We start from the raw sequence: 25,380 nt of genomic DNA on the forward strand, positions 1-25,380 counted from the left end.
TGGCCCTGCTCCATAATATTGACCAACCTCTGGGATGGGTGAAGGGGTGGGGAGGATGGTGACTCACAGCCACAGTGAAACACTGAAGGAGTCACGTAGGTCCCACCAGAAAATAAATGTTAGGCACAAGAAGGTAAATGGTAGCATATCCAGAAAGTACAAATAAGGCATACAACTAGAGTTAAAATTGACTTGCTCACTGGGCATCAATGGCAGCCATGCCAAACCTTAAATTATGCTTTGAATTCATGACCTTCAACTTGGCTGTCCCCAAAATCAAATCGTTATCAGACAGAACACTTAACCCTCGCAGGGGTGGGGAACATCCAGACCGTGGGATGTATATTGCCCATGAAATCATTTAGCCTGGCCCTGCCAAGGCACCCATAGGAGACTTGAAATTTGATAAATCTACAGCAGGCTAATTTTTAAGTTGATAATTTTGTGTGGCCTGCAAATGATGTTATAAATATCCAATGGTCCTTGGCAGAAAAAAGGCTGCCTATCCCTGAGAGATTCAGAGAATCAGAGTGGAAAGGAAATGTAATGGTGACCATGTCTAAGGTCCAACCCAACACAAGAAGATAAAAGCAAAAGCAAAACCAAAAATGAGAAAGAAAAGAAAAAATTAAAAATAATTGAACACAATAAAGAAATCCCAGTACCTCCAGAAAATGTCTTCTAGTCTCATCACCTTTTTTTTTAATGAGGTCTTAAAATGCTTCCTTCCTTTTCCTTCCTTCCTTCTTTCCTTCCTTCCTTCCTTCCTTCCTTCCTTCCTTCCCTCCTTCCTTCCTCTTCCTTTCTCTTTCTCTCTCTCTCTGTCTCTCAAGAGAAAGAGAAAGAAAAAGAAAAAGAGAAAGAGGGACATGGAGATCTTACCCCTGCTGGATCACTTCCCAAATGTCTGCGACAGCTGGGGCTGGGACAGGCTGAAGCCAGGATCCCAGAATGTAATCCTGGTCCCCCACATACAAAACAAGAACCTAAGTATCTGCTGCCTCCCAGAGTGTGCGTTAGGAGAAAAGCAGAAATCTGAAGCAGAGCCAGGATTCAATCCCCGGCACTCTGATATGGGACATAGGCATCCTGAGCATTATCTTAACCACTGCGTCAAACTCCAGTCTCATTCACCATTTCTCAAAGCAACTTATTTCGGTGTTATAGAACCCTGACAGGCCGGCGCCGCGGCTCACTAGGCTAATCCTCCGCCTAGCGGCGCCGGCACACCGGGTTCTAGTCCCGGTGGGGGCGCCGGATTCTGTCCCGGTTGCCCCTCTTCCAGGCCAGCTCTCTGCTGTGGCCCAGGATGCAGTGGAAGATGGCCCAAGTCCCTGGGCCCTGAACCCGCATGGGAGACCAGGAGAGGCACCTGGCTCCTGCCTTTGGATCGGTGCAATGCGCCAGCTGCGGTGGCCATTGGAGGGTGAACCAACGGCAAAAAGGAAGACGTTTCTCTCTCTCTCTCTCACTGTCCACTCTGCCTGTCAAAAAAAAAAAAAAAAAAACAACAACAAACACAACAACAACAAAAAAACACCCTGACAAGTAGAAAGACCAACTAATCTTACCTTTTTCTTTTTTTAAATAAAGATTTATTTTATTTATTTGAAAGGCAGAGTGAGAGGGAGGGGCAGGGGAAGAGACAGAAAGAGATCTTCCATCCACTGGTGTACTTCCCAAATAGCCTTGATGGTTAGGGACTGGGCAGGTCAAAGCTAGGAGCCAGGAACTCCATCCAGGTCTCTCACATGGGTGGCAGGAGTCAAGCATTTGAGCCATCTTCAACTGCCTCCCCAGGTACATTAGCAGGGAGCTGGCTTAGAAGGGGAGCACCCAAGATTTTAACCAGTAATCCAACGGAGGAGGCCAGTGTCACAGATGGCTTAATTTACTATGCCACAATGCTGGCCCCGAGTAATCCCGTTTCTGAGATGTTACCACAAAAGTTCCAAAATATAAGAAATAAAGCTCCATACCAAATATATTCCCAGATTTTGTAACAGTAAAAAAATTAAAATGACCTCAGTTTCTAGGAATACAGGAGTGGTTAAATAATGAATAGCCACATATTAGGCAGAAATAAGAAATGCTAATTATGAAAGGAATATGCTTATGTCCTATCAAAATAACAACATACTGCTTTTTCAAATAACACTATTATCACAGTGATACTTAAAAAGTGAATATGGGGCTGCCATTGTGGTATAGTGGGTAAAGCTGCTGCCCGTGATGTGGATATCCCATATGGGTGCAGGTTCATGTCCCAGGTGTTCCACTTCTAATCCATCTCCCTGCTAATGCACCTTGGAAAGCAGCAGAAGATGGCCCAAGTGCCTGGGCCCATGTACCCATGTGGGAGATCTGGAAGAAGCTCCTCGCTTTGGACCAGTCCAGTCCTGGCTGTTGTGGCCATTTGAGAAGTCAACCATCAGATGGACGATCTCTCTATCTTTTCCTCTGTCTGTATAAAAACCACTGCTCAGGATGCTGGCATCCCATACTAGAGCACAAGTTTGAGTCCTGGCTGCTTCTCTTCTGAACCAGTTCCCTGCTAATGTACACCTATGCACTATCTGACATATATGACTTACATTTTTTACTTACATGACTTATTTTTTGCTTTTATTTTTTGATGTTCTCAAAAATTTTCTACATATTAATTTTTATCCAGCAAGGAAAAAAAAAAGCTATGAACAAATTAACAAGAAGCTTCTATATGCCAAGGACTGTTCCAGGCTGAGGGGATAAGCAGGAAGCATTGAGCAAAACAGACAAGATCCTTGCTTTCACTTACAGTCTAGCAGGAAGGGACAGGCAACAAACAATACAGATAAAGTTGTGTGGCAGTGAAACGTCCTAGGATACACATGGATGGGGCAGTGAATGGTGGGCTCCTTTTACACCTGAGGTAAAGAACATGCACTGGACGCTTGTGGAATACTCTGTTCACCAAATCCTCTTATATTTCACAAATTCTCTATCTAATGAGTCTAATGAGAAGCAGAACTCCCTCACTCCATGAAGAAAGGTGGTGACTGAGATTTTCTGAGGCTCCCTTGTAGCTACCGTGTGCATACATGGCCCAGTTTCTGCCAACCAGACACATCACCTCTGGAGCTTGAAATGGAATCTAGCAACACATAGAGGACCACAGACCGTCCATGCAGGGGTGTGGCAAGGGGTAGCTATCATGGTTAAGCTGTGCAAGTGGTGCTGGCAACAGTGTCCTCACTGGACTGGACCTGTGAATAATTTTGGACATGGGTCCTGGTTGCTGCCCAGGTCCCCTTGTTCTGTTCTTCAGCCCTGGCTTTGCCTTGAGGTTTTGTGAGTTTCCCTAATATCCTTTCAATTACCAGGCAGAGTTGATTTCTGTTGCTTACAATCACAAATCCTACGTGATACACAGAGGGGCTCTCTGAGAAGATGACACTGAAACTGAAACATGAAGGGCAAGAAGAAGCAGAGAAGCAGAGAACCAGAAGATGCTCGCAAGGATGAGGGCTAAGACTACAAAGAGTGGTGGACGGCAGATGCTTTCAGCATCATTATTTTACAGAAAAATACATTCACAAAGTGAAAATATTTCACAAGGTCATATGAATAGCAAACAGAACTGGAGCAAAGACAAAACCCAGGGCTGCATGATTCCAAAATGCACGCACTTCGCCATTATAGCATGACTATAGCATGCAGTCTCCAGAGGAACAGTCACAATGAGAACCCACCAAAAGAGCCACCTAAACTGCCCCTCGTTCATTAATCTTCTTTTCTTTATTTATTTTACTTGAAAGTCACAGTTACCCATAGAGAGAAGGAGAGGCAGAGAGAGAGAGAGGTCAGAGAGAGAGAGGTTCACTCTCCAGATTGCCACATTGGCCAGCGCTGGGTCGATCAGAAGCCAGGAGTCAGGAGCCTCCTCCCACGCGGGTGCAGGGATCCAAGGACTTGGGCCATCTTCTACTGCTTTCCTAGGCCACAGCAGAGAGCTGGATCGAAAGAGGAGCAGCTGGGACTAGAACTGGCGCCCATATGGGATGTTGTCGCTTCAGGCCAGGGCTCCAACCTGCTGCACCACAGCACCAGCCCCTCATTAATTTTCTTAAAATGTTATTTATTTATCAAGCACTGTGCTAGACACAGGAGAATATTGAGATAAAATACATAGTACTGATACAAAGAGTTCATTATCAAAGGCAAGGGGTTTTAGCTAAGGTTGGTGTATGCCTGGAAAAATTAAAAAAGAACAACATGGGGTTGGGGGGGGGTACCAGACAAGCAGAAAGCCACAGTTCAGGTAGGTTGTAAAACGGATATTGGGATCAGAATGGCAAGCAGAGGTTTACAAAACCAAAATGTCAACATTTAATACAACTAATGCCTAGTTCACATTTTGATGAACATGTCTGCCCCAGAGAAGAAATGATAACAGCTTATCCTAGAGCATGGCCTATCTTTGCCCTTCTCAAGGAAACAGTGCCTTCCCACAAACTTTATTTTTTTTTTAAGAATTTATATTATTTATTTGAAAGAGTTACAGAGAGAAGTAGAGACAGAGAGAGGTCTTCCATCCGCCATCTTCCAGATGGCTGCAACGGCCGGAGCTGAGCCGATCTGAAGCCAGGAGCCAGGAGTTTCCTCTGGGTCTCCCACGTGGGTGCAGGGGCCCAAGGACTTGGGCCATCTTATACTGCTTTCCTAGGCCATAGCAGAGTGCTGGATTGGAAGAGGTGCAGCTGGAACTAGAATCAGTGCCCATATGGGATGCTTCAGGCCAGGGCTTTAACCCTCCCACAAACTTTAAAATGCTCACAACAGGAAGGAAATACCCTTAAAATCACTAAGGACCATAACTTCTTTAATCTTTCAGTCCAAAAGTATCTCAGGGGTAGCCATTGAGCACAGAAGTTAAGACACTGATGGGGATGCCTGTACCCTGTATCAGGGTACCTAGGTGTGAGCCCTGGCTCCATTTCTAATTCCAGCTTCTTGTTTATGCACATTTTGGGAGGTAGTAGGTGATGGCTCAAATATTTGGGTCCCTGCAACCCATGTGGGTGACTTGGATTGAGTTCCCAGCTCTTGGCTTTGGCCCGGTCCAGCCCTGATTATCAAGGGAATTTAGGGAGTGAACCAGCACATCAGATATCTATCTCTGTGCCTTTTAAATAAAAGATACATCTGACATGATTAAATCCCATCTCCAAATAACTTAGATAATCTGATTATCTGATTTGTATATATATGAATTATATATATATATATATATATAAATATATATAAATTGAAAAGCAGAGAGAGTGATTGCTTTTCTACCCACTGATTCACTGCCCAAATGTCCACAGTAACCAGGGCTGGGCCAGGCTAAAGCCAGGCACCTAGAACTCAATCTAGAGCTCCCACATGGGTGGCAGGGACCCAAATATTTGGAGTCATCAACTGCTGCCTCCCAGGGCATGCATTAGCCAAGAGCTGGATTAGGGAGCAGAGCCCAACTCAAACCCAGACACACTGGTATGGGAAATGGGTATCCTGTGTGGCATTTTAACTGCTATACCTGTTCCCACAGCCAAATTTTAAAAGTATCATTTTAAGGATTCTGAAATAGTCAAGCACTTAGATATAGAATGATATAAATGAGAGATTTGTTACTGATACAAGATGTATACATGATTATAAAACCTAGAAAAAAGCTACATCAAGAGGATTTCTCTCTGGATTGGTACACAAATTTCACAATATTCAGTTCCAAAAAGAGGCAAACAGCTGGGGCCAGCGCTGCGGTGCTGTGGTTAATGCCCTGACCTGAAGCGCCAGCATCCCATATGGACACTGGTTTGAGACCCAGCCACTCCACTTCTGATCCAGCTCTCTGCTATGGCCTGAGAAAGCAGTAGAAGATGGCCCAAGTCCTTGGGCCCCTGCACCCACGTGGGAGACCCAGAAGAAGCTCCTGGCTCCTGGCTTCAGATCAGCCCAGCTCCGGCCATTGCGGCCAATTGGGGAGTGAATCATCAGATGGAAGACCTCTCTCTCTCTCTCTCTGCCTCTCCTCTCTCTGTGTAACTCTGATTTTCAAATACATCAATCAATCTTAAAAAAAAAAAAAAAAAAAGAGGCAAACAGCTGAAACTGGTGACTTCAAGAATTCATAATAGAATTTTTCTTTCATAACTTTTTATTTACTTACTTACTTGAAAGTTGAGTGATGGAGGACAGAGAGACCTCATCTGTGGGCTCACTCCCCAAATGCCCACAGCTGAGGCAAGGCTCTGGGAACTCAATCCAGCTCTCCCAGGTGGGTGTCAGGGACCCAGCTACCTGAGCCATCACTGTTGCCTTCTAGCGTGCACATAAGTAGGAAGCTGGAATTGACAGTGGAGCTGGGACTCAAACTCAGGCACCCTGATATGGAATGCTGGTGTCCCAAAGCAGTGTCTTACATGCTAGGCCAACCCATTTCTTTAATTAAAAAAAAAACCACAAAATAAAAATTTCAATGTCTGCTATACCCAGATAGTGCTATACTTTGAAAATACATCAGAGAACAAGCCTTCTCTTCAGGAGCACACGATATAATTGTCCTTAATTGAGTATCAGTGACACCAAGGCCATTGTAATCAGGGCACCATGGAGGGACTGAGAGGGACTGAAAAAGGTAAATCTAACCAAATGACTGAAAAGGAATAGCTAGGACAGCGCATTCAGAAGGAACTCATGGAATAATAAACTAAATGTTGTTTATAGTTATTTATTCATACAACTTAGAAGAAAGCACAAATGACAGTGGAGAAAATAAACGAAACGAAAATGAGAAGAGCATGAAGGTAACTTGGAAATCACTAATGGAAAATGGGGACTATAACAGATTTACAGGAATGCAACAGATCACAGGTGATCAATATGCATTCTTCACTAGAGGGAGAGCTGCTCATGTGCCCTGATTTTCACACTCCAGGCTCTGACACTGAGAGCTATTTCGTCAGCAGAATACAAAAGCCCAACAAAAGCTTTCTTTAGCCAGAGTACAAAGGTTTAAGAGTGCTACCCACTGCAATGTAGACATTCAATGAAAAGGAGGAAGAAGGAAACTGAATTCTGACAGCTGGGAATATGAAAAATATAAAAAAATACCTAAGGCACAGAGGAGAACATATGACATAATGTTGTTAAAAACACAGGAGTTGCTATGCAGATGTTACACCTCTCAAAAAGCATTCTATTCCTGGAGGTCCAAAATGTCTAGCATATCACCACTTAACCCCATCTCTCCCACAAACTTCTTAAAAGATTTATTTATTTATCTGAAAAGCAGAAAGACAGAGTGAGTGTGATTGAGAGATCTTCTGTTCACTCCCCAAGTGCCCTCCACAGCTAGGGCTGGTCCAGGCCAAAGTCAGGAGCCAGGAGCTCCATTCAGGTCTCCTAGGTGGGTGGCAGGAACCCAAGTACTTATTTCATCATCTGCTGTCTCCTGCATTGAGCAGTAGCCTGGACTCAAACCAGGCACTCCTATATAGGATATGGGATATAGGCATCCCAAACTGTACCACAATGCCTGCCTCCCTTTCACAGACTTCTAACTTAGGCTACAGGGAAACTCTTCTATGTGAAAATCTCTGCTATTATAAAGTTAATTAAAAAAATTCAGGATGGATGTTAAGCTGCGGCTTGGGATGCCAACCTCCATACTGGAGTGCCTAGGATTGAGTCCTGCCTCTGCTTCCGATCCAGCTTCCTGCCAATATGCATCCTGGGAGACAGCAGGTCCTGGGTTCCTGCCTCCCACATGGGAGACCTGCATGGAGTTCCTGGCTCCTGGCTTCAGCCTTTACTGGTGCAGGAATATAGGGAGTACACCAGTGGGGGAACACCTCTGTCTCTCACTCTGCCTTTCAAATAAATAAAATTAAAAAAAAAGAGAAAATTCAATTAACAGCTCAACTTAGAGGAATTAATCTATCCACAATGCAAAGGGTACTAGCAATATACGAGCCTGAAGTGAACAAGCCTTAGAATAAAGTCCATCTGTGAAGATTACTCATCTGGAACCAAAAACTGAAGGGCACTGTCCAGATATGAGGAACACCCAATTCATGTGTGCCATTGTCCTTGTTCGGCTCTGGACAGTGTAGAAGAAAAAGCAAAGCAGACTGAATACTTAGGTACCGAAGCCTGAATTCCAGCACCCTCAATACCTCCTTCAGCAAGTTACTTTTCTGAGTTCAGTTTCCTTGACTGTAAAATGTGGATGCTAACACCTACTTCATTGGGTTCTGCAAGAAACACTCATAAAAGATTACACACACACACATATATATATGAAAGCACATTTTAGCACCTGATTATAGGTGCTCAACAGATGTTAGCCAAATGTGAAACTACTTTAATCTGGTGACTCCTGTCATATTTGCTCAGAGCATGGAATACACCATTTCTCCCTTATTTCCCTACCAGACATGGAGCGGACATTGGGGGTTCCAGATCAGAGGGTAGGATGTCTTCATCATCTTTTGTCAGCTTTTTTGTTTTAAACTCTTATTTATTTATTTGAAAGGCAGAGATACAGGGAGATTGGGTGGGTGGGGGCAGATAGAATCTCCCATCTGTTGGTTTACTCCTCAATCGGCCATTGGAGCTGGGCGGATCCCAAGCTAGGATCCAAGAACTTCACCTTTTATCAGCTTTGAAATGCACAATCAGAAGGAAAACACCGCTTTGTTAAAAACAAAGTAACTCTAAGGATGGCGCTGTGGTGCAGCTGGTTAAGAGACTGCCTAACAGCGCTTACAGTGCTAGCATCTCTAATGGGTGCCAGTTTGAATCCTGGCTGCTCCACTTCTAGTCCAGCTCCCTACTAATGAGCCTGGGAAAGCAGCTGAAGATGGCCCAAGCGCTTGGGCCCCTGCACCCATGTGGGAGATCCAGATGAAGATCCTGGCTCCTGGTTTTGGCCTGGCTCAGTCCTGGCCACTGCAGCATTTGTGGAGTGAACCAGTGGATAGAAGACTTCTCTCTCTGTCTCTGCTTCTCCCTCTCTGTAACTTTGATTTTCAAATAAATAAATCTTATTGAGGCCGGCGCTGTGGCTCACTTGGTTAATCCTCCGCTTGTGGCGCCAGCATCCCATATGGGCGCCAGGTTCTAGTCCCAGTTGCTCCTCTTCCAGTCTAGCTCTCTGCTGTGGCCTGGGAAGGTAGTGGAGGATGGCCCAGGTGCTTGGGCCCCTGTACCCACATGGAAGACCAGGAAGAAGCACCTGGGTCCTGGCTTTGGATCGGCGCAGTGCGCCAGCTGTAGCAGCCATTTGGAGGGTGAACCAACAGAGGGAAAACCTTTCTGTCTCTCTCTCATTGTCTAACTGCCTGTCAAATAAAAAAAAGAAAAGAAATCTTATAAAAAAAATGTAACTCTACACAAAAATTCAAGCAAGAAATGTTTTATAGCAGCATTATTCATAATAGCAAATAGGTAGAAGTAACTCAGGTGTCCAACAACTGATGGGCAGGTAAAATGTGTATTTCCGCCGGCGCCGCGGCTCACTAGGCTAATCCTCTGCCTAGCGGCACCGGCACACCAGGTTCTAGTCCCGGTCGGGGCGCCAGATTCTGTCCCGGTTGCCCCTCTTCCAGGCCAGCCCTCTGCTGTGGCCAGGGGGTGCAGTGGAGGATGGCCCAAGTCCTTGGGCCCTGCACCCCATGGGAGACCAGGAAAAGCACCTGGCTCCTGGCTCCTGCCATCGGATCAGTGCGGTGCGCTGGCCGCGGCGGCCATTAGAGAGTGAACCAATGGCAAAGGAAGACCTTTCTCTCTGTCTCTCTCTCTCACTGTCCACTCTGCCTGTCAAAAAAAAAATGTGTATTTCCATACAATGGGATATTATTATTTTAAATATTTATCTGACAGGCACGGTGACAAGAGAGGGAGAGATCGTTTGGGGGCGAGGGATCTTTCATCTACTGAGTAACTTCCCAAATGCTCAGTGCTAGGCCAGACCAAAGCTAGGAACTCCATTTGGGTCTTCCAGGTGGGTGGCAGAACCCAACTACTTGGGTCATCATCCATTGCCTCCCAGATACATTAACAAAAAGCCCCATGGGATGTACAGTGTAGCCAGGACTAGAACTCTGATATGATATGGGATGAGGGCAACCCTAAGCAGTGGCTAACTCACTGTGCTACAACACCCACCCCTGGAATATTATTTGACCATAAAAAGGGATGAATTGTTGATACATTCTACAACATAGGTGAACTATGAAGATACTACACTAAGTCAAAGAAACCTTCATATTTGTTGTACAAGTCCATTTATATGAAATGTCTAGAATTTACAAATCTATAGAAATAGAAAGTTCATTAATGGTTGCTTAGAGCTGGTGGGGATAGGAATGATAGCTAAAGGATTTTTTTCCTTAATTAAAGTGAAATTCACAAAACACAAAATTAATCACTTTCAAGTATATAATTCAGGGCTGTCCTGTGGCACAGAGAGCTAAGCCACAGACAGCGATGCCAGCATCCCATATCAGAGAGTTGTTTGAGTTCTGCTGCTCCACTTTTTTCTTTCTTAAAAAAAAAAAATTTTATTTATTTGTAAGTCAGAGTTACAGAGAGAGGGAGAGATAGAAAGATCTTTCCACTTACTGGTTCATTCCCCTGATGGTCAATGGCCAACACTGGGCCAGGCTGAAGCCAAGAGCCAGGAGCCTCTTCAGGTCTCTCATGTGGGCAGGAGGGGCCCAAGCACTTGGGCCATCTTCCGCTGCTTTCCCAAGCCATTAGTAGGAGCTGAATCAGAAGTGAAGCAGCCGGGACACAAACTGGCACCCATAGGGGATGCCCTTGTCAGTCGGCAGCTTTATCCACTACGCCGCAATGCCAGCAAATGCTTCTTCACTTCTAATCCAGCTTCCTGCTAATGCACCTGGAAAAGCAGCAGAAGATGGCCCAAGTATTTGAGTCCCTGTCACCCAAGTGGCAGACCTAGATGGAGTTTCTGGTTCCTGGCCTTGACCTGGCCCAGCCCTGGCTGTTGTGGCCATTTGGGGAGTAAACCAGCACATGGAAGGTTTCATTTTGTTTCTGCCTCTCTATTGCTCTTTTAAATAAATAAATAATCATTTTTAAAAAGACTGGTGAATTTTGCACATATCTGTGAATATACTAAAAACTAATTGTATACTTTAAATGTGTGAGTTGTATGCTATGTGAATTATATCCCATTGAAGTTGTTATAACCAACAAACCCAAAAGGAACTGCTGATAGACAATATGAATGAATCTCAGATGAGTGACAGAGCTAGATATAAAAAACACGAGAATACTATATGACTCCAATTATATAATGTTCTAGAATAGGCAAATCTATAGTGAAGTTTTGTCTAGGGTACTAGGGATTGACATGGAAAGAACACCTAACATTTTCCAGAGTTAGAGAAAGGGTCTGTATATTGATCGGAATATCAGTTATATCAGTATATCTAATTGTCAGATTTATACAATCAATGTGAGTATACTTGCTAGTATTTTTTAATTTTACCTTAAAAATCAAACAGAAGGTAGAAAGTAGGGAAGGCATTCATGAATCAGGATGATGGGTGTTCTGTTTACTTTGTGCTTATTTGGAATTCTTCCCAATAATGTCCTTTTTTTTTTTTTTTTTTTTTTTTTTTTTTTTTTTGACAGGTAGAGAGAGAGAGAGACAGGTCTTCTCTTTGCTGGTTCACTCCCCAAATGGCCGCAACGGCCGGCTCTGCTCCGATCCGAAGCCAGGAGCCAGGTGCTTCTTCCTGGTCTCCCATGCAGATACAGGGGCCCAAACACTCAAGCCATCCTCCACTGTCCTCCTGGGCCACAGCAGAGAGCTGGACTGGAAGAGGAGCAACCGGGACTAGAACCCAGCATCCATATGGGATGCTGGTGCTGCAGGTGGAGGATTAACCAAGTGAGCCAAGGTGCCGGCCCCAATAATGTCCTCTTAAAAATCTTTCCTATTAGTGTCAGTTAAAGTATGGAATACTAATTGGAAAATCATTAATCATATATAGCTAATATATATGTTCATGTCAATCCTGAGGGAAAAAGGACAACTCAGAAAGTATACATATCAGGGTCAGTATGTGCCACAGCAGGTTAAGCTGTTGCCAGTATCCCATATGGGAGTGCCAAATTAAGTCCTGGCTACTCCACTTTGGATACAGTTAATGTGCCTGGAAGGGAGGATGATTATGGCTCAAGTGCTTGGGCCCCTGATACCCCTGTGAGAGATTAGGATGGAGTTCCTAGGTCCTTGCTTTGGCCTAGCCTGGCACCAGCTATTGTGGGCATTTGGAGAGTGAACAAATACACTGAAGATTTCTCTCTCTCCTCTGTCATTCTGTCTTTTAAACAAATAATTTTTTAAAGACGTATTTATTATTTGAAAGGCAGAGAGGCGGAGGGGAGGGTGTCTTCCATCTACTGGTTCACTCCCTATATGGCTGCAACGGCTGAGCTGTGTCAATCCGAAGTCAGGAACCAGGAGCTTCTTCTAGGTTTCCCATGTGAGTGCAGGGGCCAAAGGACTTGGGCCATCTTCTACTGCTTTCCCAGGCCATAGCAGAGCTGGATTGGAAGTGGAGAAGCCAGGACTCAAACCAGCATCCATATGGTTTGCTGGCACTGACAGCAGTGGCTTTACCTGCTATACCACAGTGCCAGTTCCAATTATTATTTTTTTTAAAGTAAATTTGGGGGCATGCACTGTGGCATAGTAGGTTAAACCTCTGCCTCCAGTGCCAGCATCCCATGTGGGCACAGGTTTGAGTCCTGGCTGCTCTACTTCTGATCTAGCTCTCTGCTATGGCCTGGGAAAGCAGTGGAAGACTGCCCAAGTACTTGGGCCCCTGTACCCACATGGGAGACCCAGAAGGAGCTCCTAGCTCCTGGCTTCCGATCAGCCCAGCGTTGCCATTGCAGCCACTGGGGAGTGAACCAGCAGATGGAAGACCTCTCTCTCTATCTCTCCTTCCATTGTTACTCTGCCTCTCAAATAAAAAATATTTTGCTAAAAAAGTAAAGTTTATGTTATGTGAATTACATCTCAATTAAAAAAGAAACAAAAGTTCTCAAATGCTTTCTTTTTTCTACCTTACAATCACAACTTATAAAAAAATTTAGTTCTTAACTTTTCCTATGTCTGTCTGCAGTTAGTGACTTTCCAAAGCATCCCCACAAGACCAGCTCTTAAACTGATTTACCTGTTAACCTCCCAGGTTTTGCATGAGTGATGTGTGAACTTAGCATGTGACAATAATTAGTTGCTGAATGAATAATAGCATGACTACCTTGCACACATGGAGTACTTTATACCTATCAAAACATCTCAATTCTTGGTTTTAGTTTGACCCTCACAATAATCCTGTGAGGAAGCTATGGAAATGTTATTATCCCTATTTAACAAGAGAGAACAGAAGCACATTGGGCTATGATCAAGGGTCTGGTGCAGTAGTCCAGCCCTGCCTTTGGTTCCATGACCCTGACTATGACTGCCCTCTGATTCCCTATCTGTAAAGTGAGAGGTGGACTCAGATGAGCTGTCAATTACACTACTCTATGATTTTCAGGAGATACTGCTAGTTAGCAGCAAACCGAAAACAGTACTCCAGGCATCTGTATTCTCTTTCCTCTGGACATGCTGCTTCCCACAGCAGGGAGGTGGCCCAGCCAGGGTGACAACTGACCCCCTTTCAACATTCTGAGTTATGCAAAAGATATGTGCAAGTTTCCTTTAACTCTGTTTCTAGTGGTTTTCCTAATGGAGCAATCCTTTGAAAGGAAGAAAAATGCAACAAAGGTAGGACTGGGCTGCACTTTTTTTTTTTTTTTTTTTTTTTTTTTTTTTTTTAAGATTTATCTATTTACTTGAAGGTCAGAATTACAGAGAGAGGAGAGGCAGAGAGAGAGAGAGAGAGGCAGGGAGGGAGGGAGAGAGAGAGGGAGAAGTCTTCCATCTGCTGATTCACTCCCCAACTGGCTGCAATGGCCAGAGCTGCGCCGATCCAAACCCAGGAGCCAGGAGCCTCTTCTGGATCTCCCACGTGGGTGCAGGGGCCCAAGGACCTGGGCCATCTTCCACTGCTTTCCCAGGTCATAGCAGAGAGCTGCATCAGAAGTGGAGCAGCCAGGACATGAACCGGTGCCCATATGGGATGCCGGCACTGCAGGTGGTGGCTTTACCCGCTACTCCACAGCGCCAGCCCCTGGGTTGCACTTTCAAAGCACAAAGGTCATTGGAAGCAGTATAATAAAATCTAGGGTTGAGCTATGGAACCTAACATACTTAAGGTTCTAGTCCCAGATCTGCTTATTTTCTGTGGACATAACATTTCCAAACCTCAGGTTCCCAATCTGACACTATCTGCCTTTGCAGGGTGATGAGGAATAGAAGAGGACACATTTAACATGCCTGGCACTGAGACTGAAAAGTAACAGTATTTACAGAAGATTCTAAGCAACATCCAAGTGTTACCTCACAGATTCCTTCTAACTGTCCTGAGACAGGTAATATCATAATAGCCTCATTCTACAGATGCAGGATCTGAGGCACAGGAAAGTTAATCTTACCAAAGTCCCATAGTTACTAGATGGAGAATCAGCTGAGATAATCTGACTCCAGAGAGCAAGCCTTTGGCCACCAAAAAAAAAAAAAATATATATATATATATATATATTATTTTTAGGGGTTGGCATTGTGGTACAGCAAGGTTAAGCTGCCTGTGATGCCAGCGTTCCGTATGAGCACTGGCTCAAGTCCCAGCTGCTACACTTCTGCTTCAGCTCCCTGCTAATGTGCCTGGGAAAGCAGTGGAAGATGGGTCAAACATCTGCCACCTATGTGAGAGACCCAGATGGAGCAGCAGTCTCCTGTTTTTGGCCTGGCCTGGCAATGGCAGCTGTAGCCATTTCAGGAGTGAACCAGCCAATGGAAGCTCTCTCTTTCTCTTTCCTAGTGCAACAAACCCTGCCCCCCACTCCATTTCCCTCTTACTTCAATTGTGTTTTCCAAATGAAATAAATCTTAAAAAAATTAAAATTAAAATTAAAAAAAAAAACCTTACTACTTTAAGTCAGACCATGTCCTAGTAGCCAAGCCTGAAGGAAACTTTTGTTTACATTTTGTTTTGTTTTGTTTTAACCTGAAAGGCAGAGTGACACAGAAGGAGGGAGAGGGCGAGACAGGGAGAGAAAAAGATCTCCCATTGCCTGGTTTACTCTTCAAATGGCTGCCAACAGCTGTGGCTCAGACAGGCTCAAGCTAGGAGACAGCAACTCCATCCACATTTCCCCCAGGGGTGGCAAGGGCCCAAGTACTTGGGCCAGCCTCTGTAGCTTTTCTGGGCACAACAACAGGGAGCCGAATTGTAAGTGGAGCAGCTGGGACTGGAATCTGCACTCCTATGGGATGCTAGCATCACAGGCGGTGGCTTAACTGCTGTGCCACAACGCCAGCCCATTTCTTATCATTCTTTATGGTTAAGGAATCACAACTACCTTGACCGTGCTGGAATTAAACGCAAATATAAAGGAGACCATTTCAGAGTCATGAACCAAATAGGCTAAAAGGCAGTTTCTGGAAAAGGTGGGGCTGGCAGGACAGGCCCAATAGCAAAGCATCTTTGGAAAAGTCCTTGGCCACGTCTAAGGCCATTGTCTGAAATGATTCCATATGGGACTGACTGAAACTTTCTCTGTGGAGTCCACACTAAGGACTGCTTCATTTTCTGGGAGGCTCTGGATGGAAACTCATCTTGGCATCTCCTCTGCCCAAATGGGCTCTATATTGCCAATTGAGCCCTGTGGAAATATTTCTTGGATTTTTTTCAGAACTTTGCTTTTCAGTGACCACAGCTAATTTAGCTGCCTTCTCACAGGGTATTTTGTAAGGTAGCAGAAGGGACAGAAAGACAAAAGGGAACACATCTTGTTAATGATGCCCTATTTAAGAGTATCCACCTTTAGGGGCTGGTGTTGCAGCACAGTGGGTTAAGCAGCTGCCTTCCTTGCTGGCATCCCATATAAGCACCAGTTCGAGTCTTGGCTGTTCCATTTATTTTATTTTATTTTTTTTTACGATTTATTTATTGCGGCCAGTGCTGTGGTGTAGCAGGCTAAGCCCCTGCCAGCAGCACCGGCACCCGATAAGAGCACAGGTTCATGTCCAGGCTGCTCCTCTGCCAATCTAGCTCTCTGATATGGCCTGGGGAAGCACTGGAAGATGGTCTAAGTGCTTGGACCCCTGCACCTGCATGGGAGATCCGGAAGAAGCTCCTGGCTCCTGGCTTTGGATCAGCCCAGCTCTGGCTGTTGTGGCTATGTTGGGAATGAACCAGTGAATGGAAGACCTTTCTCTCTGTCTCTATCTTTGTAACTCTACCTCTCAAATTAAAAAAAAAAAAAAAAGAGATTTTTTTAAAATTTATTTTTTAAAAGAGTTATTTATTTTTTATTTGAAAGGCAGAGTAACAGAGAGGCAGAGGCAGAGAATAAGAAAGAGAAAGAGAAAAGGTTCACTCCCCCGATGGCCGCAACAGCCAGAGTTGCACTGATCTGAAGCCAGAAGCCAGAAGTTTATTCTGGGTCTCCCATGTGGGTGGAGGGGCCCAAGGACTTGGGCCATCTTTCATTGCTTTCCTAGGCCATAGCAGAGAGCTGATAGGAAGCGGAGCAGCCAGGACTTGAACCAATGCCCATATGGGATGCTGGGCACAGCAGGCAGTAGCTTTACCCACCAACCAAAGCGCCAGCCCTGATTTATTTATTTGTTTGAAAAGCAGAGCTAGAGAGAGAGGTCATCCATCCACAGGTTCACTCCCTAAATGGCTGCAACGGCCAGAGTTGGGCCAGTTCAAAGCCAGGAGCTATGAATTTCATCTGGGTCTTCCACATTGGTGCAGGGGCCCAAGGACTTGGGACATCCACCACTGTTTTCCCAGGCTCATTGGCAGGGAGCTGAATTGGAAGTGGAGCAGCTGGTACTTGAACCAGTGCCCATATGGGATTCTGATGTCACAGGCGGTGGCTTTACCTATTATGCCACAAGGCTGGTCCCCAGCTGTTCCGCTTCTAATCTAGCTCTCTGCTAATGCCCTTGAGAAGGCAGCAGAAGATGGCCAGAGTGCTTGGGCCCCTGCCACTCATTAGGGAGACCCAGATGAAGTTCTAGCTTCTGGTGCAATTGCAGCATTTGGGGAGTGAAAAAGAGGGTGGAAGATCTCTGTGTATAATTTTGCCTTTCAAAAAAAAGGTATCCACTTTTAGGGGCCAATGTGGCCAGGAAGGCAGAAGATGGCTCAAGTATTTGGGTCCCTGCCACACATGTGGGAGACCAGGATGGAGTTCCTAGTTCCTGGCTTTGGCCTGGTCCAGACATGGCTGTTTGTGGTCCTTTGGGGAGTGATTTAGCATATGGAACATCTCTCTCTGTGTTCCTCCCTCTGTTACCCAGTCTTTCAAACAAATAATTATTTTTTTTTAAGGAGTATCAACTTTTTACTGGCATCTTTCTGAGCTCTGGCACAATTCAGAGTACCTCTTAAAGGAAAGTCTTTGAAGTTCCACCCTCTAACTCCAGTCTTAGTAGGAAGGTGAAGGTAAACCAAGCCAATGATTTTGAAGATAACTTCCTTTCTATCTCAGTTGCAGCTGGGCCACATCCAGGGGCATGAGTCCGAGGCAACCAGGTAGGCACTCGGCACTCAAGCCTTATGAAGGCCCCCCAATCAGAAATGCCTGGCTCCCATTCTGAGAAAGGCTCCCTAAAAGGGTCAGAGATAAGCAACTTTATTCCTTCTGAAAATACATCTAGGGGTTATGAATAAGGCAGAGATTCCACCCTCAAGAGCCCCTGGACAGCACATGGGCAAGATATGATCCTGCCCGCCCCCCAAGAAAATGGGGTTAATACCTCCCCAGATGGCCACAGGGAGGATTAAGGGTCATTATTCTTGGCATCGCTCTAGCAGCTCTGGCACAGCTCTAGTAGTTGTGACCTTGTTCATCCTAAAAGATAGTAAACATAAAAACAAATGGTGAGCCCTGACTCCGGCTCTACTGGAATGGCTAAGCGTTTTCCTTGGCCAGGGCTCTGACACTGCCACCTACACTCTGACCTGTTGGCTGAATCCTCCCCTTAGACCAGGCTTCAAGTTTTTAAGGTATTAGTCACAAATGCCACAAAGCCCTTTGAGGAGTCTGCAACTATTACTAATAGCACAAAGAATGAGTCCCAGCCTCGCAGGGCTCCAGGCAGGCCTGCATCCACCCTGAGGAAGCCAAGGTGGTAGTCTCCTTCAGCCCAAGCCCAAGTCTCAAGGGCAATTGGGGAGGTCTGCTGAGAAGCACACATTATGTCCTTCTGTCCTCCTAAACCGTCTATAAGGCAAGTACTATCACAGCCTCATTTTACAGAGAAGGAAACCATAGCTCAGAGCACACGACTCAGTCTAGGTCACAAGGCCGAGAAGGGGCAGACATGGACTCAAATATCAGCCCCACCATCACTAGCTGCCTAATCTCAGCATATTCTCAACTTTTGAGAGCCTCAGTTTCCTCATAGGTAAAGTGGGGATAATGATAATTGCTACTTTTTTTTTTTTTTTTTTTTTGACAGGCAGAGTGGACAGTGAGAGAGAGAGACAGAGAGAGAAAGGTCTTCCTTTGCCGTTGGTTCACCCTCCAATGGCCGCCGCGGCTGGCGCGCTGTGGCCGGCGCACCGTGCTGATCCAATGGCAGGATCCAGGTACTTATCCTGGTCTCCCATGGGGTGCAGGGCCCAAGCACTTGGGCCATCCTCCACTGCACTCCCTGGCCACAGCAGAGAGCTGGCCTGGAAGAGGGGCAACCGGGACAGAATCCGGCGCCCCGACCGGGACTAGAACCCGGTGTGCCGGTGCCGCAAGGCGGAGGATTAGCCTAGTGAGCCGCGGCGCCGGCCGATAATTGCTACTTTACAGAGGTTTTCTGAGAATTAAAAGAAATATTATAGAAAGTGTCTAGCAAGTAACCAGTAGGTAATTAATATATATGTCAATTTTTTACAGATAAAATGTTTCATATCATTCCACAGAATCACAGACTTTAAATACTAAAAGATCATGGAGTACCATTACCTACATAAGTATGACGCCCCCCCACCATATCTTGGTAAGTAGCAGCAAAGCCTGTACTTGAATACTTACAATGATGGGTAACTCACTCTCTTACAAGGCAGCCCATTTTGCTTTCAGAAAACCAAGTACTCATCTATGGCCATACTACCCCAAACTCACTTCATCTAGTCTGATCTCAGAAGCTAAGCAGGGTTGGCCCTGGTTAGTACTTGGCCAAATTCTTTCATGTCAAACCAAAGCCTACTCTTTGGGAATTTCTGTCCTTTAATCCTGACTCTGCCTTCTAGACTCACAAAGAGAAAGACCAGCTCTCTTGACAATGCTGCAAGTCTCTGAAGGCAGGTATTGTGTTCCCCAGCTCTCAGCCTTGATCTTCTCGGCTCTCCCTCATGTGTCACAGTCCCAGAGGCAGCTCAGTGTCACAGAGCAGACATGCTTGGGGGTAAATTCCCATTTTCTCATACTAGCCGTGTGATTAAGTAAGTTTCTTAACCTTTCTGAAAGTTTCTTCATCTGAGGCCGGTGCCGCGGCTCACTAGGCTAATCCTCCGCCTTGCGGCACCGGCACACCGGGTTCTAGTCCCGGTCGGGGTGCCGGATTCTGTCCCGGTTGCCCCTCTTCCAGGCCAGCTCTCTGCTGTGGCCAGGGAGTGCAGTGGAGGATGGCCCAAGTCCTTGGGCCCTGCACCCCATGGGAGACCAGGATAAGTACCTGGATCCTGCCATTGGATCAGCACGGTGCGCCGGCCGCGGCGGCCATTGGAGGGTGAACCAACGGCAAAAAGGAAGACCTTTCTCTCTGTCTCTCTCTCACTGTCCACTCTGCCTGTCAAAAAAAAAAAAAAAAAAGTTTCTTCATCTGAATAGTAGGAAAAATGATTCTCACCTCACAGGATAAACAACAGACTTAAATTAGATAAAGAATACTACCTAGTATCAAGCTCAACATTTTTAGACCCTCAATAAATGGCAGTCACTTCTTGGGATATACTCCAAGTGGTAAATACTTCTCAAAGTAAAACAGCCAGAATGAAACAGTATCAAGGGACTGGGGCCAGTGTAGTGGCGCAGGTTAAACAGCTGCCTGTGATGCTGGCATCCCAGGTGAGTGCCAGTTCCTGACCTGGCTGCTCCACTTCCCATCCAGCCCGTCAATGTGCCTGAGAAGGCAGCAGCGTTGCCAGAGTGCCTGGGCCCCTGCTATCATAGGAGACACAGATGGAGTTCCAAGCTCCAGGCTTCAGCCTGGCCCAGCCCTGGTTATTGCAGTGACCTGAAAGGTAAACCAGTGGATGGAAGATGCCTCTCTTTGCAACTCTTCCTTTCAGGTAAATAAATCTTTTTTTTTTTTTTTTTTTTTCAAACATATAAGCCCTTGCTGACAATACAGACCCTTATAGGCCAAGATAAAGACTATAGCTGGTATACTTATAATTAAGATTTATTTATTTGAAAGGCAGAACAGGAAAGAGAGATTTTCTATCTGCTGGTTCACTCACCATTTGGCAGTAAGAACCAGAGCTGGGCCAGGCCAAAGCCAGAAGCTTCATCTAGGTCTCTCAAGCACCTGGGCTACTCTCCACTGTTTTCGCCAGGCCATTAGCAGGGAGCTGGATCCGAAGTGGAGCAATCAAGACACAAACCAGGGCCCATATGGGATGTTGGCATTCTAGGAGGTGGCTTTACCTGCTACACCACAATGCCAGTGCCTAAAAATAAATCTTAAAATCAAGGGGATGGGGCTGGCGCTATGGCGTAGCATGTAAAGCCACCGCCTGCAGTGCCAGCAACCCATGGGTGCCGGTTCACATCTCGGCAGCTCCACTTCCAATCCTGCTCTCTGCTATGGCCTGGGATAGCAGCAGCAGATGACCCAAATCCTTGAGCTCCTGCACCCATGTGGGAGACCCAGAAGAAGCCCCTGGCTCCTGGCTTCGGATTGGCACAGCTCCGGCTATTGCAGCCAACTGGGCAGTAAACCAGTTGGGTGGAAGACCTCTCTCTGCCTCTCCTCTCTCTGCGTAACTCTGACTTTCAAGTAAACAATAAATCTTAAGAAAAAAAATCAAGGGGCTGGTTTCTCATAGCAATTTCAAGGACTTGGTTTTTCAAGAGGTGATAGCTAGGGGCTGGTGCTGTGGTGTAGCGGGTAAAGTGGTGGCATCCCATATGGGCATCAGTTCGAGTCCCAGTTGCTCCACTTATGATCCAGCTCTCTGCTATGGCCTGGGAAAGCAGTGGAAGATGGCTCAAGTCCTTGGGCCCCTCATCCGCGTGGGAGACCTAGAAGAAGCGCCAGGATCCTGGCTTTGGATCGGCCCAGCTCTGGCCATTGCGGTCATTTGGGGAGTGAACCTGTAGAGGGAGGACCCCTCTCTCTCTCTCTCTGCCTCTGTAACTCTGCCTTTCAAATAAATACATAAATCTTTTTTTTTTTTTTAAGAGGTGATAGCGGGGCTGGTGCTTAGGTGCAACAGGTTAATGCTATCACCTGAAGCGCTAGCATCCCATATGGGTGCCAGTTCAAGACCCGGCTGCTCCTCTTCCAATCCAGCTCTCTGCTATGGCCTTGGGAAAGCAGTAGAAGATGGCCCAAGTCCTTGGGCCCCTGCACAAGTGTGGGAGACCCGGTGGAAGCTCCTGGCTCCTGGCTTCAGATAGGCGCAGCTCCGGCTGTTGTGGCCATCTGGGGAGTGAACCAGTGGAGGAAAGACCTCTCTCCCTCTGTCTCTACCTCTCTCTGTAACTCTGTCTTTCAAGTAAATAAAACAAATCTTTAAAAAAAATGTATTAAAAAAAAAAGTGGTGATAGCTACGTGCAAGGTTCTGTGGATCCAGCAATTTACAGTGGCAGCCCGAAGACCCAGTGGAAGATCTGAACAATGAGGATGAGAGGATGGAAACTGGACAGGTCACTAAACCAGTGGCGCAAAGAAGACAGTATCACCAAATGATATGTTGTCTGCGGTCCCCTCTCTCGACCCAGAACTGTGCATGTGGGCCATCTTCCCTAATTTTAAAATAAAAATAATTAAGGGCCAGTGCTCTGACACAGCAGGTTAAGCCACCATTTGTGTGCCAGCATTCCATACTGGCGTGCCAGCTGAGTCCTGACTGCTCTGTTTCCAATTCAGCTCCCTGGTAAGGCACCTGGGAAGGCAGTAAAAGATGGCTCTAGTACTTTGGCCACTGCTACCTGGGGAGAGCCAGATGGAGTTCCAGGTTCCTGGCCTGTCCCAGGCCCAGCCTTTGCGGCCATTTGTAGAGTGAAACAGCAGAAAGATCTCTCTCTCTCTCTCTCTCTCTCTGCCTTTCAAATAAATAAATAAACATTTTTTTTTAAGATTCATTTATTTGAAAGGCAGAATAAGAGAGAGGATGAGAGACAGAGACAGAGAGAGAGAGAGAATGAATCTTCTACACAAAGCCAGGAACCAGTAGCCAAAAGCTTCTTCCAGGTCACCCAACTGGGTGCAGGGGCCCAAGTACTTGGGCCATCTTCCACTGCTTTTCCAGGTGCATTAGCGGGAGTGGGACTGGAAGTCCAGCATCTGGGACTCGAACAAGTGCCCTTATGGGATGCCAGCACCTTACCTGCTACGCTACAGTACCAGCGCCAATAAATAAGTATTTAAAAAATAATTAAAAGAACAAGTCACAGTCTGTACCCTCCTCAGCAGGCGGCCCCTCACAATTCATAGATGTCTGGTAGTGGGCTTCAAGATGGTCAGCGGTGGGGACAGCATTGTGGCATAGCATGTTAAGCTACCACTTGCAATGCTGGCATCCTATATGAGCCACTTCTGATCCAGCTCCCTGCTAATGCACCTGGGAAAGCAGCGAGAGATGGCCCAAGTACCTGGGCCCCGGCTACCCATGTGGGAGACCAAGATGGAGTTCCTAGATCCTAGCTCCAGCCTGGCCTAGCCCTGATCATTGGGGCCATTTGGAGAGTGAATAAGTGGATAGAGGCTCTCTCTCTCCATCTCTCTCTCTGTAACTCTGCCTTTCAAATAAAATAAATATATCTTTAAAAAAAAAGATCGTCAGTTGTGACCTCCCAGGTCCTGAAGTCCAGGTGTGTGAAAACACTCTCAGCGAGTCAATACTGAATTCCTTTCAGCTAGGAAATCTGCCAATTGCATGACAACTCTAAAGCTCAAAACTGGCAAACTGTTGTGAAAACCATCCTCATAATCAATACATACATTCTCTTTCCCTCTGTGACGGTGATTGAGAGCACCAGGCAGAAATATGGACCGCGCTCAGTCATTCTGCAGAAAAAACACTGCAAATTGAGATATGACTTGAACCTGTGTCTCCAAAATAAGTTGCAAGAGTAACAGCAGGACCCCAGACTTAAAGCAGCCCAGTGGCAACTGTAACAGAAAAGGTTGTTTCTTGCCTGCCAATAAAACACAACAAGCTGCAAAGAAGAGATCCACTGCTGGTCTCAGTGCAGCCCAAAGAAGTTACTCCTTGCTCTGTTCCAGAGGATCTGGGTATGACATTCAACAGCAAAGATCCCATTCAAGCCTTCTAAAGGCACAGGAATTGCAGAGTCAGCCAGAACTCAAACCAGAAGTAGTCTTGGGCAGTTCCTTCACCACAGTTGGCAGAGCCTGGCCACTCAAGGGCTGTAAAGTAGCAAAAGAAAAGCTTGGTGCGGACCGCGGACACTCCTGTGCACCATGTGGGCTTTATCAGGTCTTGCGTCAGAAGGCACCCTCAGAAGAGTTGTCTTCTCAAATCGGTCTGAGGCTGTGTTCACCACCGCTTTACCCTGATCACACACCTCACCCCTGGCACACACGGAGACGGCACAGCCGCCCTACCAGGCTTCTCAACTCCGAGCTGAGGAGGGAACTTCCAAGCTGCTCTCTCTACCACTGCCTCGGCAGGTGAAAGTCACAGGAGAGCTCTCGGCAGGCAGCCTTTCCATGCTGCCAGACATTAGTCCTTAGCCCTGATACCTCTTCTCCAGAAGCCCTGCTGGCGCACTGCGAGGGGCAGAAAGCCAGAGGGCACCGAGCTGGCAAGGGGGTGTCCCACGGCAGCGTCCAGTCCCAAGAACCGAGCCCCACTGGTGCGCTACCTTCTCTCTCCTCACTCCCTAGTTTCCCTTTGAAGTGGGTACCCAATTCCCGAGAGGAGGGCAGAGGCCCTCCCCAGCCACTGCAATGGCCTGGTGGAAACACCGTGGCAAAGTTCAGTTTAGTGCCAGGATGGGTCGCTGGAAGGCATCTGCGGCTGCCAGAAGCCTGACCACAACACACGGGGGAGAAAGAGGAAAAGAGAGAGAGAGAGGGAGAGAGAGGAGAGGGGTGAGGGGTGAGGGGGTGGGGGAAGCTAAGGAGCAGGTCAGGTCACTGCTAGCCTCCCGGCACTTTCACCTGCCCCCTTCTTCCTGAGACCCGCGCCAGATCAGATGTCAAACAAAAACTCCGCGAGAGTCCCGTAGTGGGACGACTTCCACCTCTCTCTCGGCAGTGCCTCCCGGGACTCCCACTGCCTTCCCTCCGCGTCCCGGCCAGTCCTCTGCCCCCACCCCGCCCCCGCCCGCTCTGCCCCTCCGCCCCAACGAGGCCTGCCCCCTTCTCGGGACACCCCGGGGCTCCGAGGCGGGCCGGCTCAGGCCCCCAGGCCGGCAGGGCTGGAGCCGGCCCAGAGCGGGCGGCCCGTGTGCCGGAGCTGCGGGAGCCGGTCCCCGCCTAGGAGCCCGCGGAGAGCAGGGGGCGGCGGCGACCCGTACCTGTCAGGTCTCTTCCCCGAACCAGCGGCAGCGCAACTTCAGGAGCCCATGTCCGTCCGGGGGGCCCGGCCCCTCTCCCGGGAGTGCGGGCGCGGATCCCGGGAAGGGGGCTGGGGGCCCAGGCAGCTCTAGCCCCTTCCCATGCTCCCCGCCCGGCGCCTGGCCGGGGCCGGACAGCGCCTCCGCCCGCCCCTGCGCACCGCCTCACACCCGCGCTCACACACACTCACACTCCCTCGCGCGCTCTCACACACGCACTCCCCTCCCTCCTCCTCCTCTGTTTATCTCCTCCAGCTGTCTGGGGACCCAGGAGAAGCCCCGCACCGCGCCTGCGCCACGCAGTCTCCGCCCCTGCCCCGCGCTTCACCGCCGGCGGCTACGCTACGGAGACGGCGCCGGGCCGCTTCCAGAATGGCGAGCTGGGCCCCCCCCACCGTGCCCCCCCACTCCGCGCCCGGTCAACGTCTGCTGCC

General features: G+C 47.3%; 1 protein-coding gene across 3 annotated transcripts in view; it reads right to left on the reverse strand.

The window, feature by feature from the left end:
* The window catches only part of WDTC1 (WD and tetratricopeptide repeats 1), an 82,338-nt gene that overhangs the window by 45,784 nt on the left and 11,174 nt on the right, over window positions 1-25,380 (reverse strand). The window contains exon 1 of one of the 3 annotated variants that reach the window (XM_089301246.1): window positions 24,908-25,335. The exons of the other annotated variants lie outside the window; for them this stretch is intronic. The gene's annotated coding sequence lies outside the window, so the exon portion shown is untranslated. Of the gene's footprint in view, window positions 1-24,907; window positions 25,336-25,380 lie in introns of those variants that run through there. 3 annotated transcript variants of the gene reach the window in all.

This window comes from Oryctolagus cuniculus, chromosome 7 (assembly GCF_051225735.1).
Source record: "Oryctolagus cuniculus isolate XC-2025 breed Fujian yellow rabbit chromosome 7, ASM5122573v1, whole genome shotgun sequence".
Classification (NCBI taxonomy): Eukaryota; Metazoa; Chordata; class Mammalia; order Lagomorpha; family Leporidae; genus Oryctolagus; species Oryctolagus cuniculus.